At 37.0% G+C, this 17112-nt stretch overlaps 1 long non-coding RNA gene across 5 annotated transcripts in view; it reads right to left on the bottom strand.

Moving 5' to 3' along the window:
- The window catches only part of LOC121498931, a 139842-nt gene that overhangs the window by 97308 nt on the left and 25422 nt on the right, over positions 1-17112 (bottom strand). For 4 of the 5 annotated variants that reach the window (XR_005989950.1, XR_005989949.1, XR_005989948.1 and 1 more), the window contains one exon: positions 175-411. This is a non-coding gene — a long non-coding RNA (uncharacterized LOC121498931). Of the gene's footprint in view, positions 1-174; positions 412-11853; positions 12028-17112 lie in introns of all 5 variants that reach the window. The other variant, XR_005989951.1, reaches the window with a different exon arrangement.

The following is a 17112-nucleotide window of genomic DNA, read 5'->3' as shown; positions in this document are numbered from 1 at the left end:
ATAGTCTTTACAACTACAGTCCCAAGATGACGTTTTAAAGAAGAGACAAAATTAAACATGAAGAGCTGAATCTTTCTCATACTGACCCTTCAAAACATTTCTCTTTCTGCCTCTACTCAAAAGCAGAAGATGGGAGGTGACCTTCATAAAGTTATATTGGGTAGAATTACTCACTGCCAGAGGCTAGAAAGAGAGGCTCTCTGTTCACATCATCTCCCCCGTGGTTTTCCGTGGTCACAGAGGCTCAGAAGAGAGTGTGTGTACCGGTATTCTCTGTGTAGTTCAGGACTTGACTTCATTTTTTTTTTTTAATTCCACTCTTGGGATGCCTGACTTCTTGTCCAAGGTTGGCCACAATTATTTATGGCCTTGAGGGGCATAACTTGTATATTATCTGCATTATGTTCACACCTGTATAACAGAGATAAAATATACTTGGTTTTGATCTACTATATAGATATAAATCAATGCCAGCTTCTAAGAAAAAAGAAATTATTTAGTGTATTTTTTTAAAGTTTTAATCCTAGTTGCTCTATTTTGGACGCTTTTCTGAAATGTGATTCCAATTATTTATATAATACAAAAAAAAAAAGCTAAGCCTCTTTCAGTATGTGACTCACAACTCACTACCCACACACAATTTTTAAAATTATCTTTATACAATATTAGCATATTTTGGTGCTTAACTATACTATAGCTGGCCACTTAGAAATATTAAAACTTTCAGCTGTTCCTGTGAGGAGTATTTGTTTTGTGAACCCTTTTCAATAGATTCATTCACCCTCCCCCAACCTAGATTCTTGATTCTTCCTCCTCCTCATCATAAAATATTTAGAAAGATTGCTTATACATCTGTGTTAAGAACTATATAAATAACGCTAGAGAAAATGGACCTTAAAGAAGTCTATGATTTTACAGAGTACATTAACATGTAACACATGAACAGCAAAATTGGTAGAGTAAGTCACCATAAAATTAATAAATTGGATTTAGAGTGTATGTTTTAGGGATAAGTGTATGTAGGGTTCATAAAAATAAATGAGGCAGCTCATACTGACTTAACATGTGTAGAATGGGTTGCAGTATAATCCAGTGTGAAGAGACAGGCACTGGAGCCAGACAGGCCTGGGTTCACAGCCCAGCTCTACCACTGACATGCCATAGGACTATAGTGATCTGCCCACATCCTTTGGACATTTGGCATTTAACTGATCTAAGCCTCCATTTCCTCCTCTGTAAAATGGAGTTACCAATACCTTCTTGTTTGTTGATTAAATGATATAAAGCATAGAGAAATACTGAACACTGCCAGGACACAGTGAGAGCTCAACAAATAGCTGTGTTTTAAAATACAGTGCTTTCTATTTATTCAAAGAGTTTTCACATAAATCATTTTATTTGATCTGGATATCAATTTGGTAGAGAAGATGACCAGGTATTACATACCCCTTACAACTCCCTATACACACATGTCCATCTTCCAGTTGGATAAGGAAACAGACACACAAAATGGAAATGATTTGCTTAAGCTTAGTAACAGCACCAACACAAAAACTGGTCTTTCTACTATGTATCACCAAACAGGAGGCAAAGATGTAGGTGTCTTCAGCTCCAGACGGAGTGACACCATATATGCAGTTACTGTTCTCTGTTCTCTGACCTGCCTAGGAAAACTTTATAGAAAACGTGAAAGACTTCAAGAACCATTTCAGTGGAGGGGAAAAACTCTTAGATGAGTGAAGGATTGGTACTTAGCCCTGGTTGGGGGAAAAAGCTCAACAGGGCTATGTTCTAATGGGATGGATTATTGATATATGGCTGAGAAAAGTAGAGATATATCAATTTCTTCTGTAAACAGGGCATTACCCACTCAAAGAACTGTAATAAAGACCAACTTGGTTAAAAATACATCAAGGAATTTGTACATGGAGCTGAGACTCTAGAAGTAAAGAAAGTAGGAAAAATTATGCAGCTCCATTCTTTTTCTCTTTAATATATGCTATCCCATATTGTGTAAAATCCTTTTACTTTACCAGAATGCCTGAATTTATGTTAGGAATTCAGTCAGGCTAATAGGCATCCATTTTTGAGGTACACATAGTTCTGAAGTTTAATTATTGACCAGTCATTTATAGATTAATATGTTGTTTAGTCAGATTGCTTTCCTAACTTTTAAATGACACTGAAGAAAAACCAGAATAATTTGGCGAGTAGAGGAGGCAGATAATTTGAGGGAAAAGAGCAATTTGAGGAGTATACAAAATAGGGTTCAACTAACTAGTAGGTGTGCAAGTAATATAAGAGCCAGGACTTTTTTAAAGATTTTATTTATTTATTCATGAGAGACACAGAGAAAGAGGCAGAGACACAGGCAGAGGGAGAAGCAGGCTCTATGCAGGGAGTCTGACATGGTACTCGACTTGATCCCCGGTCCCCAGGATCAGGCCCTGGGCTGAAGGCGGTGCTAAACCACTGAGCCACCTGAGCTGCCCAGAGCCAGTACTTTCAGAGCAGAGTTGCCAAAATTATTATATGGCAAGGTAATTTTCCAGAGTTATGCCTATATCTAGAGAAAGCATGGGAATATTTTTATTCTTCATATTCCTCTTACATAAGGAGGCCCTTATGCTTCCTGTAACCTTAACGTATGGTACCACTCAATAATATTTGACTACATAGTGATATACTGGTTAAACATATTTTTTTGGACTGGCCTGGGAGGTTATATTATTTCTATGGGAAAATTATTCCCAAGTTTTAAGTAAGCAGCCTACAAATGACATTTTGTAAACCTAAGAAGTATCTATGTTTATATTATACATTTTGATACAGCATGCTAATATCTTTAAATAAGAAGCAGGTAATTTTAACATCCTTTATTCCTTAGCTCTCTTAGAATTGAGTACACATCTTGATTTTTTTTCTTTTTTTTTTAAAGATTTATTTATTTATTTATTTATGATAGAGAGAGAGAGAGAGAGAGGCAGAGACACAGGAGGAGGGAGAAGCAGGCTCCATGCCGGGAGCCCGATGCGGGACTCGATCCCGGGACTCCAGGATCACGCCCCGGGGCCAAAGGCAGGCACCAAACCGCTGAGCCACCCAGGGATCCCCACATCTTGATTTTCTACTGTTACTGGCCAGTTTATTTTTCCGTATTACTTTACAAATGTAATGAAACTGCAACAGAAATGGTACATTTTATATATTTTTAAAGGATAGTCCCAGTTGTTTAATTGTGCCAAACTGGCTTAGAGGGAATTATTCAAAGTAAGGAGACCATCTTTTGAAAATATCTACTGTAATGCTTCATAAAATAATAAATTCATATTTAAAAATATATAATTCTACTGGAATCCATGCTGGTCAAATTATCATAAAGATATATGATTTATTCTTCTAAATTCCCCATTTTTCTTTATTTGCAAACCTGGGTGAAAATCCCCAAATACATATGGCACCAAATTCAGTATAGAAATTTTCAGAGCAGGGGGATCCCTGGGTGGCGCAGCGGTTTGGCGCCTGCCTTTGGCCCAGGGCGCGATCCTGGAGACCCGGGATCGAGTCCCACATCGGGCTCCCGGTGCATGGAGCCTGCTTCTTCCTCTGCCTGTGTCTCTGCCTCTCTCTCTCTCTCTCTCTCTCTCTCTCTCTGTGACTATCATAAATAAATAAAAATTAAAAAAAAAAAAAAAGAAATTTTCAGAGCAAATGACATTTATTTGGTATTAATCTTATCCTAACTAACCTCCTTCATTTTTCATTGAGTTTAAATCAAGGTTACAAAATTTATGAGTTAATCTGATCCACCTTCTAAAATATCACATTAACACTGAAGACATTTAAATACAAAGATTTAGAACAATATATCACCACTCAACATATTTCAGGCCTCTCTTTCTTCATCTAGTCTAAGTCACCATTGTCTCTTACCCGGCATTTTACAATAGCCTCTGACATTGGTTTCTTTGCTTTCACTGTGCCATCTGCAATGAAGCCCCAACACGGCGGCCAACATGATATTTTTAAATAAATTAGATCATGATACTTTCCAGCTTAAATTACTCTTGGTGCTGCCCATTGCACTTAAAATAAAATTCAAACTTCCTACCATAGTCTGTCAGGATCTACATGACTTAGTTTACCTTTTTTCTTGTCCTCCTTCCATTCATTTCTATATTCCAGCCCCACTGGCTTCTCTGTGTTTCTAAAGGAAGTCTAGTCTGTTTCCTACCCAGGTCTTTGGCACTGGAACTTCCAGCAGGAATGTCTTGGCTCTTGGATTTCACAAATCTGGATGCTTTTCTTTCTTTAGGTCTTAGCCATTCCCTGCTTGTCTCTGTAATGTTGCCCCAGACCACCCAGTTCCTCTTTAGAATATGATCCTGTCTTATTTTCCTGCTACTAGCTACAATTATTTTATTTATAGCTCTTTCCCAACTAGAGGAAAAAGAGCTTGTCTTTCCTCCTTACTAGAATTTAAGCTCTATAAGAACCGAGATCTTGCCTGGTTCTTAGACACTATCACTGAGAACTGTCCCTAGTGCATATAGTAGGTACTTAATAGTAGCTGAACTCATGGTATTTTAAACTTTTATAATCTATATTTTACAATAGAAGAAGACCTTAATACTACAAAGCACTATCATTTTGTTATGGATAATAAATTAGGGCACAGAGAGATGAATAGACATATTTGGTAAGTCATAAGTCCAGTTCTACTGATTCTGCAACTGCACATGGCCTCTCCATTATAGCTAGTCACCCTGAATTTTCCTAGTTGCCTATATTTTCAGTTAGCTTGATCATATTTCTTCTACTTCCCTTATACAATTTTTCCTAAGCTATTGTTTAGTCTGTTCATCACTGCTAACATAATTCATTTGTTTGTGAGGCTTACTAGCCTTATTTTTAACTCCATGGAGTGTTTTGTGATGCTAGTTATGAGAAATATCTTATGAAAATAAACCATAATGTGAAAAGCCACAGTCTATAGCAGTACTGCACATAGTGCGTATAACAAAGGCTCAGTTGTGTTGTTGCAGGGAAGAGTCAATAATTAGTAACACATTTCTAAAGGTCTCTCTTGCATAATTTTTGTGTCCAGATGTCTATGACATTTGGGTTCTAAAATAGAGTTCCAAATACCACACATTCATGCACATTTTCCAAGAATAATTGGATGATTTTTGAATCTTTCTATTTAATAAACATCAGGACTAAAGATGGACTACTTCACAATATCAAATTTATTCATTTTAAACATCCGTTTTGATGTGGAAAGTGTTTGGAATAAACACAATTAAGAGTGCCCAATTGTAAATCTTTTGAAGTTTTTGTTCATGATATGTCTCTTCCAACTGCTAGTAGTGTAAAAATGGAAAGTAATTTACATAAAATTTTTCAATTCACATGTTCTTGGAGATTAACTATTTTTTCCCCAGTCTTATTGAGAAATAATTGATATACATAACTGTATAAATTTAAGGCATAAAGCACGATGGTTGGATTTACATACATTGTGAAATGATTACCATGATACGTTCAGATAACATCCATCTTCCATATAAATACAGTATAAAAAAAGAAAAAAGAAAACTCTTAGGTTTTATTCTTTTAACAACTTCCTTATCTATCACACAGCAGTGCTGGCTGTGGTCATCATGTTATACATCGTATCCTTTCCTTCTATTTATCTTATAACTGGAAGTCTGTACCTTTTGACCACCTTCCTCCAATTCCTTCTTCCTCTCCCATCCTCCTCCTCTGTAACCACAAGTCTAACCTCTTCATATGGGTTTTGTTTTTTTCTATTCTACATACAAGTGTGTATATAGTATTTGTCTTTCTGTCTTACTTCACTTAGCATAGTGCCTTCAAGGTCTGTCTATGTTGTCACAAATGGTAGGATTTTCTCTTTTTTTAATGGCTAAGTAATATTCCATTGTGTGTCCGTATATTTGTCTATATAGATATATATACATATATGACAACATCTGTATCCATTCATCTATTGATAGATACTTAGATTGTTTCTATGCCTTGGCTATTATAAATAATGCTGCTATGAACATGGGGGTGCATATATCTTCTCAAGTTAGTGTTTTTACTTCCTTTGGATATATTCCCAGAGAGATTAACTATTAACAATTCCCATGAAACCGTTTGGTGGATCCCCATGGCCTAGAGTATAAAGTCCAAGCGCCCTAATAAGATACAAGCTCCCTTTCCTGCATCTGGCCCTGACTACCTCTCGAGCCTCAACAGTTTCCACTCCTCCAAAATTTATGCTCCAGGGACACTGAACTGCTTATGATGCCTGGAACACAGTGAAATACTTCTTGTTTCAATGCTTCTTGTCTTTGTGCATGCTGTGCCCTTTATTTCCACTTCTCCCAGTTTAGTTCTATGCACCCTTGAAGTTCTACTTTATGTGCCACTTCCTGTAGGAAACTGACTCTGATGCCCTCAAGTTGGTTGAAGTAGTTCTTGAGAGCATAACTCCCTCGCTTGACTACACTGAATTATAAATAACTGTTTATGCATGTTTCCTGTTGGGCCATGGCCTACTATAGGGAACTCATCTTGGTCTCTAGAGCATCTAGTAAGAGTTAAAGAAAGTTAAATTACGCTTTTACATAAGTACAGAAAAGCAAAGATTAGACCAGTGATTGTTAGGTGCAGAAAAAACCTCAACTGATTAGAATCAACTACTTGAATTTACTGGACTTTTTGAAGAGAGAAAATTTACACTATTTATGCTTTAAAAAGTCTCAGGAAGAAAACATTTTTACCAAGGATCTCTTTCAAATGACTGAAAGAGGGGTGCCTTGGTGGCTCAGTCGGCTGAGCGTCTTCGGCTCGGGTCATGATCCCAGGGTCCTGGGATCCAGCCCCATGTTGGGCTCCCTGCTTGGTGGGAAGTCTGCTGCTCCCTCTCCCCACCCCCTGCTTGTACTTGCGCTCTCTCTCTCTCTCTCTCTCTGTCAAGTAATTAAATAAAAATCTTTAAAAAAAATGACTGAAAGAATGAAAACATGATTAAGATGATTTCCAGGCTATGTCACAGTATAAGCAAGATTTAACACAATCTTCTAAACCTTCCACATCTATTCTAGTGACCACAAATCCTTGGAGAACTGGTGTTCTTCAAAAGTATTTTAAAATCATCTTTACTACTGTAAGTCTGAATATCTTTGTATGTATGATTCAATACTGATGCTATATGAATATTTCTTCTAAATATATGTTGAGATTAATAGAATATAAACCCATACAAAGCAATTCCTAATTCACAGAACTAACATTATGTGTATTTTTCCAATCCAGTATTCATACATTCATTCAATAAATACATATTGAGAGCCTGGCATTGTGCTAGGCCATGTGCTAGGAATTCAATAATGAATAAGTTAGATGCAGCTCCTGCTCTCAAGGTGTTTATAGTCTAGTAGGAAAGAGACAACACACAAACAAATAGTAACAAATTGTATGAGCCCTGTGAAAGGAAAATCTCGGGGCTATGTTAGAGAAAAATAGGAGAGAGGAAACAGATAGTCAAAGAAGGCTTTTCTAGGAAAGTTACTTTTAGACTAATATCTAAGGTCTATAAAGCAGCCAGCCAGGAAAGAGGCAAGAGCATAGCATTCCAGACTGATCAGCATGTGCAAAAGGTCCAGCCAAGTAAGACTCTCAAGTGTTTGAGGACCTGAAATAAGTTCAGTGTGGATACAGCATACTGGGCAAGGAACGAGGTGGAACTGGAGAAACAGGCAAGACCAGATCACTCAGGATGGGACATTATGAGATTTCCTCTTAATTGCAGTAGGAAAAAAGTGGACAGGGTAGGCTACTCACAATCTAAATTACTAGATACAGTGAGTGCTAACCTATGCTGCATGTAAGTAAGCGCTTGTGTTTCCCAGATACTTAAGTAATTTCTAAAATGAATTATTTCAAAATACAGAAAGAATACTAGTATACTAAACAGTTACCTAAAATATGATCAATTATTCAAACAGCTCTAGTCAATTATGTATTGATAGTAGCTTGGACCATCACAGCACCCTTCTCAACCAGCCTTAAATAAATATCCACAGAAAAAATGAGTTACTGAAATTAGGATCCAAGGGGCAAAAATTTTTTCTTTTAAACTCTGGGCACACTGGTTCCAAATGACAACATTTCATCTAGTTTGTCGTTGTCTGGCCATGAGATTTTAAAAACGGTATGACCTGAGATAGAGCTCATAGAAAAGTGGTTGCATTTAGCCAGGGATGGATGTTGCCATCTTCATACTTGAATCACTATATATATTGTTTGCTCTAACTTATCCTCATTGTCTATTTCACATAGCTGAATTTTTGTGCTTCCAGGGTATTCTTCCAATTGAGGGGGAGCCTATGCTTCTATATCTTTTTGTGTTTGAAGGACAGTCTTAAATTTGAAATAAGAATATAGTGATCATAAACATGTCTTAATGAATCTCTACATAGTATTTTATGATTTTTAAGCACCTTCACCAATTTGTGAATGCATGGATCCTAAAACTGGAGGCATTTGCCCTTTACAGTACTTTGAGGAGAGATTGAGAAATCAGCTGTCAGTGACTTCCCTGGGGTCTCTGAAGCTTTGGTGATGTAAGCACTTTTCTTCATTGAGTTAAATTTAGGAGGAAAGAAAAATCTGCTGAGTTTGTGTTTTTTATGGCAATAAGCCAATTTTCCTTTCCATATGTTGTTTGCCCTAAGGCACTCATAAGGTACATGGTATTCATTTCCACTGAAGGAGAAGCCCTAGAGCATGGGAGAAAATGAATGAGTCAAGATGGTATGATTAGCTATTTACTGTGATCTGCAAAAAAAATATAAAAATTGGGACTGAAAGCTGGGGATTAGGAATGTGCACAAAGTCAGGTTGGCATTTTTGGAAGCAAACAGATTTTCTTGATGTGTTGTGTAAAACAGGTTGCTGGAAAGTCAAGGATAGGAAAACTTGAAGTGCAGGCCCTCACAGAGATCACAGTCCAGTGGGATTTCAGACAAAGAAGCAACCCACAGTTTGAATACGAGCTCTGAGGAGAGAAGTAGAGATTATTTTGATGGTAGTGCATAAGAAGGACTAGGGGCTTACAGGGAGGTAGGCTTTCTGGTAGCCTTTTCTAAGATGAGATGTAAGTAATGAAGATGGAATTTCAGGCACAGGAGTGGGATGGGGGGCTAGAATGGGGAGTATGGAGGAGGAAATGTTTAAGCAAAATATTGTTAAATGGGAGGTGCATTCCAGGAACTGGGTAAAATTCAATATGTTGAAGCATGGTGTGCAGGTGGAGTGGGCAGGGAGCGATGAAGGGGGAGGCTGGAGAGAAGTATCCAATTATGGACAGTCTTACAGGACAAGGCAAAGATTGATCTGAGGACAATGGGGACCCAATAAGGATTTTAAGAAGGAGAATGATCAATTGAGAAAGACTAGTTAGGCACTGATGTGAAGAATGGATTGGAGGGGTCAGGATGTAATGGAAAGCCAATAGGAAGCTGCTGTGATCATGCAGGTGATGGACAATGATGACCTGAACTAAGGTAGTGATAGTGGAGTGAATAGAAGTGGATGGAAGTAAGAAGTGAAAATAGCAAGATTTAATCAGTGGTTGGAAGATGGAGGTGAAGGAAAGCTTTCTCCAGTTTCCTGTTATAAAGAGCTGGTGGATGATGTGTCAGTTCTCTAGCAGAGAACCTGAATCAGTTGGGTCAGTGAGTTCTTTGCACTAATTCACGCTACCTCCTCTCAGATCACACCGTGCTGAGCAGGAAATTTGGGCAGCCAAAGCACAACTATGCCTTGGGTACCAGAGTCAGGATTTCCCACGTTAGTCCTATTCTATGCTTAGTGTCTGGTTTAGCATTTTTCTGGAGAAGAGTGTCCTGGTTTGGACCTTACTTATGGGTGACTACCCTTAGGAAGAAAGATATGTTATCTCTTTTCTTGAACACGAATTTTACTAGGGTTGCAGTCATAAGCTAGGGTGTAAAAAGAATAAGTTGGCTGGCATAATTTAGTAATGAATAATTCATTATTCATATCATTTATCTGAGTAAAATTACTATAGGAGAAATTCTAAGTTATAACTCTCCTGATCGGAAAAAGTTCAAATACTTGTTGAACCTTGGAAATTATTTCACCCAAACCTGCCATTTTAATTTTTAAATTGTAAGTATAAGTGATTCTATACACTCCAGAGAGGGTTTAATAAACCATGGACATGGCTACAGTATTACACGTTTTGCCGAGCTTTTTTTCATATAGATATGATTTATTATAGATGAGATTATTCTTAAGATATATTTAAGAAAGGCCTGTTATATCCTAAAGTAAATAGTTGATTTCAGGGCTATGGGGGAAAAAAAAAGATCTCCAGGATGTCTGAATATGGAGAAAGTATTCTACAGCTATGTCTTGAAAATCTTAAAATCTACCTAAATGTTTTAATCTATACACCTCATGTATATATTTATAGTCCATCTCCTTCCAGAAAGTATATAAGATAGCTACAAAAGATTTAGCCCCCATTAGAAAACAGTTTTTCACAGAAGCTGATATGTTTCTAACTGCAAACTCTTTCAAAAGAGAACTTATACAGGCTGCCTGGTTATTTCACTTTCAAACAGATTGCATTCCAAAAATGCATTTGAGGGTTGGCTCTTTGGAAGTTGGAATACATTTTTTCTTTCAGAAACACTGTGATGGTTGAGTTCCTAGGCAAGTGCACAAAAACCTGGTTAATCTTATATATATATATATATACACTACTTGCTTGAATTCTGAGTCCTAGAAGAATTACTGAGGATAGAGAAGTAAAGAGAGCTTTCCCCCATTTTCTACATAAAGAGGAAAATTCTACAAGATGTGAAGTCTGTCTTATCTCCACCTTTCTCTCCCTGTTTCTCTCTCCTGCTGGTGATTCTCTAAGATCCCAGTGCTGTCCCAAGACCTCACTGCTTCCTTCTGTTTGGGCCTGATCCAATTCCTTGAAAATGTCGTATTTCCTAATGATTGCTATGTTCTTCCTTAATAAAACTCCTCTATGTTCTCAGTGTAGTTGCCTTAACTTCCCATTAAAACATTCTAGTTGTGAATGACTAATGAGTTCTAGGTATTTGTAGAGCTCTTTAAAAACACAACTGAGAATATATATTATTTCACACATATGTTTAGAGGAGGAATGCAAAGCAAGTTAATGACAGAAAGGTGGGAAATTCAGATTAGGACAAGGTATTGTTGGACCAGAGCCTCCAAAGTTTGATTTTTCAAATTCCTACTTTTATTTCTTTATTTATAATTTTTGCCTTTACTTTTATTTTATTTTATTTTATTTTAAATGCTTTATTTTTTTTTATTTATTTATTTATTTTTTATTTATGATAGTCACAGAGAGAGAGAGAGAGGCAGAGACACAGGCGGAGGGAGAAGCAGGCTCCATGCACCGGGAGCCTGATGTGGGATTCGATCCCGGGTCTCCAGGATCGCGCCCTGGGCCAAAGGCAGGCGCCAAACCGCAGCGCCACCCAGGGATCCCCTTGCCTTTACTTTTAAAACTTTGTTGTTGCCTTTACTTTTAACTGAGTGATAGCAACAATTAACATATTTTATAAAGTGCACTGATATACTTTTGAACCTATAAAGTATTATTCTTATTTAACAGAAAGGGAAGCCGAGGCCCAGATAAGCTAAGTAAGTATCTTCTTGCTCAGATTCTCCAGCTCAGACTGGAAAGAACCCACCCTCTGAAATGCTGCTTCTGGGCCAGCTCTGCTGCATGTAACTGCCTCTCCAGTTTCAAAAGTTCTCAATTACCTTTATCCCCATGCTGACAGTGAAACTTCCGGCACCTTCCAAGGGGAAAGGCTTAGAAAGTCAACGATATAAGTTAAAACTGCCATTCCTAGAAGACCATTTTTGTCAGAATGTAGATGTGTTTCCTTGTGCAAGGAATGGTCTTGTTGCTAACAGCTGATATGAACTTGAGATCTGGTCAGAAGAGACGGAGGAAAAAAAGACGGAGGAAGAGAGACAGGAATAAATGGAATATATTTTATATATCTACACATATAAAATGACTTTACATTGCATATCAGAGAACATAGATCAATATTTACCATAATTGCTTTTCAATTTGTCATTATTGGTGAGATAATGAAATTATGTAAGCTATACATTTCAGTGTCTAGGAAACATTCAGAGAGAGAGAATGTATACTTGACCAGAGCATGAAGAAGTGGGAAAAAAGAAAAGGAGGTATAATCTATTGATGCCAAGGACTGATCATGGCATTGAAACAGTCTTCCTATTCCCAAATAACATGTATAGACGTGTTAAAAGGACTTAGGTTACTTGCTCCTTTGGGGCCAATGAAGTGAAAAAGATTACATAGGAAAACAGACAACTTTAGGCATGAAGCACAAGGAGACCAGTGAGCCACCCCTTGGGGTGGTTAGAAGCATGAACTCTTGAAAATTTTATTTTGGTCTGTCTCGTACTACAAGTGCTCTAAAAAAAGTGATAGGGGGATCCCTGGGTGGCGCAGCGGTTTGGCGCCTGCCTTTGGCCCAGGGCGCGATCCTGGAGACCCGGGATTGAATCCCACGTCGGGCTCCCGGTGCATGGAGCCTGCTTCTCCCTCTGCCTGTGTCTCTGCCTCTCTCTCTATCTCTCTGTGACTATCATAAATAAATAAAAATTTAAAAAAAAAAATAAAAAAAAATAAAAAATAAAAAAAAAAAAAATAAAAAAAGTGATAGGGAAAGAACAGAAATCATTAATGCTCTCCATATTAAAAAATTTAGAGAGACATCTGCACTTAAAAATAATATTAGGCAAACATTTGTCAAAAGCTTCTCAACAAAGAAAAACTTTTCCAACTGTGATTAAAGGGAGGTATTAGACCATTGCCTTGTTAAAAAAAAAAGAATCCTATGATCTTATAAGAAAGAAAAGGGTTTAGGAATGGGAGGATAAAGTGAGGGGAATGAGCTAAGGAGGACTGCCATGGTGGTTTTTTTTTTTTTTTTGCTGATAACCTATCAAACCTAGATTGGAGAAAATCCCAACAATGAAAATGTTAATCCACTTACTTTAAACAAAGGCTAGAACTTGAAGTAGGTAGATTGGTTAGATTTTATCATTATTTTGGAATGACTGGATCTATTTGAAATTCAGGACCTCCTCAAAGAACAATGAGGTTAAACTGGAGCAAAAAAAGCATCTTTCATTTTGTTTTGGTAGGTAGGGGGACTTGTCTAGAAGCATATTTGAGCTTACTAAGGTAGGGAAATTCACTAAGATTAATTTACAGTACTACATTTTATTGGTAAAATAAAGATTCTAAAATCAAAGACCTATTTCTATGCAATGGTCATCTTTAATAATCTTTACACAGCTCATTATTCCTTAGTTAGATATAGAAATACTGAGTCTCTGCAACTTTAAATTCTAGTGCAAATTATGATTTTGTTTTTATATTCTCCATCAACATACTTTGCTTATGCCAGCACACAATTCTCATAGTTTGATAAAGGAGCTTCTTTTGTATTTAAAGAATATCTTTGAATGAAAACAATATATAAATCATATTTTGGATCAACTTATATTCAAATCCTTTACCTTTATGCTAAGAGCTCAATAGTTTTTGAATAAATGAGTTTAAGAAAAAGGTAAATTTTTTAGAAGAGCAGATTTAGTTGGATAGGATACGTGATCCAGTATGTATACAAAGAGCAGACACAAGAAAGCCTCACTGGCAGCAGAAGAAATCCTTATTGCCCTCTCAGTTCCACAAGGCCCAGAGGGGTGGCGGTAAAACTCTAAGTGTTCACAGTACTTTGTAGTTTACTTAATTTGTCCAGTTCATTATTCTATAATGTCCTCACAATTTCTACCTCCAAAAATATGTCTTAAGTATGTCTACTCTCTCTCTCTCTCTCTCTCTCCTTTTCTCTCTACCTATACTCACTGTCACTCCTTTGTCTGGGCCTTCATTATTGCTGCCTTGGGTTACAATTACTGGATTTTTCTTCATTCCATTCTCCATTTAAAGTAAGACCATGTAAATCAGTTATGTCATTCCCTGGCTTAAAACCCTCCTGCTATCTGTTAACCCTTAGAATAACATTTATATGTTTTATTATGGCCTGTAAGGCCCTAAGGATCTGGTCCCTGACCATCTCCAGCATATCTCATACCATTGTCCTCTCCACTTCATTCTTGGCTAGAGTCTTCTTTTAGTTCTTCGAGTATTACAAAGCCTTTCCCATCTCAGGGTTCTGTACATAATATTCTACTTAAAAAACCTATTCCCTACCATTAGCTAAGCTACTTCCCCCTCATTTTTTTTGCTAAAATATTATCATACTATTTCTTTCCTAATTTCCCTTTCTTGCTCTCATATTGTTTTCTTCATATTTGTCACAATTTGTAGTGACTAGTTTACTCGGTGCTTTTGTCTTTTCCCTGAACATCCAGGATCACAGAGACTATGCCCATCTGATTCTGATGAATGCCCAGACCCCAACACAGAGCTTGGTGAATAGGAAATATGTAATAAAAAACTCATTACATGAGAATTTACAAGTGAAGAAATGAACAATAATCCTATAATGTGCATAGGCTTTTCAAAGAAGACAAAATTATTTACCAATGATCATACACCTGTTAAGTAGAGACCCAACAGAAGCTAAACTTTTATGTTCTATAGTTTAAGGTTAAGTCCTGTTCATTGATTAGCCACTAGCTGTCTTTCCCTCTGACCACACACCTCTGTTGAGAAAATTACTTAATAATATTTGGAAAGCTGAGAATAATCATGGAGCATGAAAATCACACATGATAAGTTTGTTATTTTCGGTATATAAGCAATGAGCAGACCAAATGTAATATATTAAAAATATGCAAAAACCAGACTAAAGAAGGCCTTGAATGTCAGGGTAGAAAAGTCCAAACTTTATTTATTTTTCCAAGAGGGAAAGAGCAGCCTGTAAAAGTTTCAGAATGGAGAAATGGTATTTACAAAACAGAACTTCTGAATGCAGAATGTGAAGTTAGTGTAACAAGGGATACATTATGGAAGGATATCCAGTAAGGGACATACTGCTATTTGATTATGTGGTTGGTCAAATCACTCCTTCCTGCACAGTGTTAAGATGATAAAAAAGAAAGTCCAGAACCAGAGGAGAGTGATCCCTGTTTGAGTCCGATTACTACCTATCTACCTAAGGTTGTCATATGTCCTAGGAGTTCTGTTTTTTTTAATTAATTTATTTATTTGAGAGACAGTGAGAATGCTAGTAGGGGTAGGGTTGGAGGGAGAGGGAGACAAGGAGACTCCCCGCTGAGCAGGGAGCCTGACTTGGGGCTTGATCCCAGGACGCTGGGATCATGACCTGAGCCAAAACCAAGAGTTGGTCGCTTAACCAACTGAGCCACTCAGGTGCCCCTCTCTGAGTCTTTCTAATAACTCAAACAAATTGCTTATGTTAAATAACCTCCAAGCTTCTAATTTTAGCACGTGCTAAGCACGTAATAAGCGCTAAACACATACTTATTTGTTAAATGAATTAATGAGCAAGTAAATGGAATCTATTTTTCTCATGTTTCAATTATAGTTCCATGTAGAAAACTTGACATTTCAGAAGAGTATAAAGGAAACAAAAATCACACATAACCTCACCATTCTGAGACAATTATGACTAATATTCTTATATATCTCCCTCTTCCATTTCTTTGTTTTCCTATTTTATTTCTGCTACTTTGGTAAACGTGTTGGTTATAAATGGGGAGAGGCGTGATTAATATATTCCCTTTGTGAGGCATTTGGAAACTCTAAATGAAAAAAAATAAATCTTTAGAATCCAATTGTGTGCATAATTTTATATTCTACTTTTTAAAAACAGTCTAAGTAAAAACATTTTCTTATATTACTAAAAATTCTATAGAAGTATGGTTGCTAATATCAGCAAAATAGACAATGATATGGATTCTCTCTTTTTAAATGAACTAGTACCTTACTTCATGCCCACTGGTCACCTGCAGTGATTTGTGGAGCATATACCATGTGTTATACATGAATACTACTATCAAACTCAGGGCTTTCCTCCCAGTTTTATTTTCCTAGAACTTAATACTCATCTTTTCACCCTGGGAAGACATCCTGGACTTCTATAATATATTCCCTCCTCTGTGTTCCCATTTCACTTTGTCTATCATTATATTACTGAAACTTTTATTTTTATATCATAATTGGTTATCTATTTCCTCCTGTTAGTTATGGGCCCCCAAAGTAAAGCTTGTTGTTCATCTTTTGTCCTTACAACCTAGGACAGAGCCTGGACCAGAAGAGGGTTTTGTTTTGTTTTGTTTAAATCTCAATTTAAAAATTAATCCCAGGGATCCCTGGGTGGCGCAGCGGTTTGGCGCCTGCCTTTGGCCCAGGGCGCGATCCTGGAGACCCGGGATCGAATCCCACATCGGGCTCCCGGTGCATGGAGCCTGCTTCTCCCTCCGCCTGTGTCTCTGCCTCTCTCTCTCTCTCTGTGACTATCATAAATAAATAAATTAAAAAAAAAATAGAATAAAAAAAAAAAAATTAATCCCATAGTGTAAATAGCCATCTGTTGGAAATTTTCACCTTTCAGGATTTCCCACCATTTCAACTCAACATGTCTAAAACTATTAAAACTCATATCTCCCCCTACAAGAAAACAAAGTAAAATAAAAACCTCCTTACTCCTTCTATAAGAATATGTCTCCTTGTTATTGGTACTTTATTACCTTGATCACACTTTAAACTTTGAAATTACTTTGACTATATTTGGTTGCCTCTTGTTTCTAGTAACAATTTATTCATTCCACAAATATACCAAGTGTTACTTTATGCTATGTCTTGCTCTGGGTGCTAGGTCTCTAATAGCAAAGACAACACACATGGTTCCTTACTTTTTGGAGCTTACGTTCTAATGGAAGGAGACAGTTAATAAACAAAGAAGTAAACAAGAAAAATGTCAGATAATGCTAAGTGCTTCAAGGAAAATTAGAACAAAATGGTAAATAGAGAGTAGCTAC

The sequence above is a fragment of the Vulpes lagopus genome, chromosome 9 (assembly GCF_018345385.1).
Source record: "Vulpes lagopus strain Blue_001 chromosome 9, ASM1834538v1, whole genome shotgun sequence".
NCBI classification, from domain to species: Eukaryota; Metazoa; Chordata; class Mammalia; order Carnivora; family Canidae; genus Vulpes; species Vulpes lagopus.
Note: the sequence above shows the minus strand (reverse complement) of the source record. Positions and strands in the feature narration are given on the sequence as shown.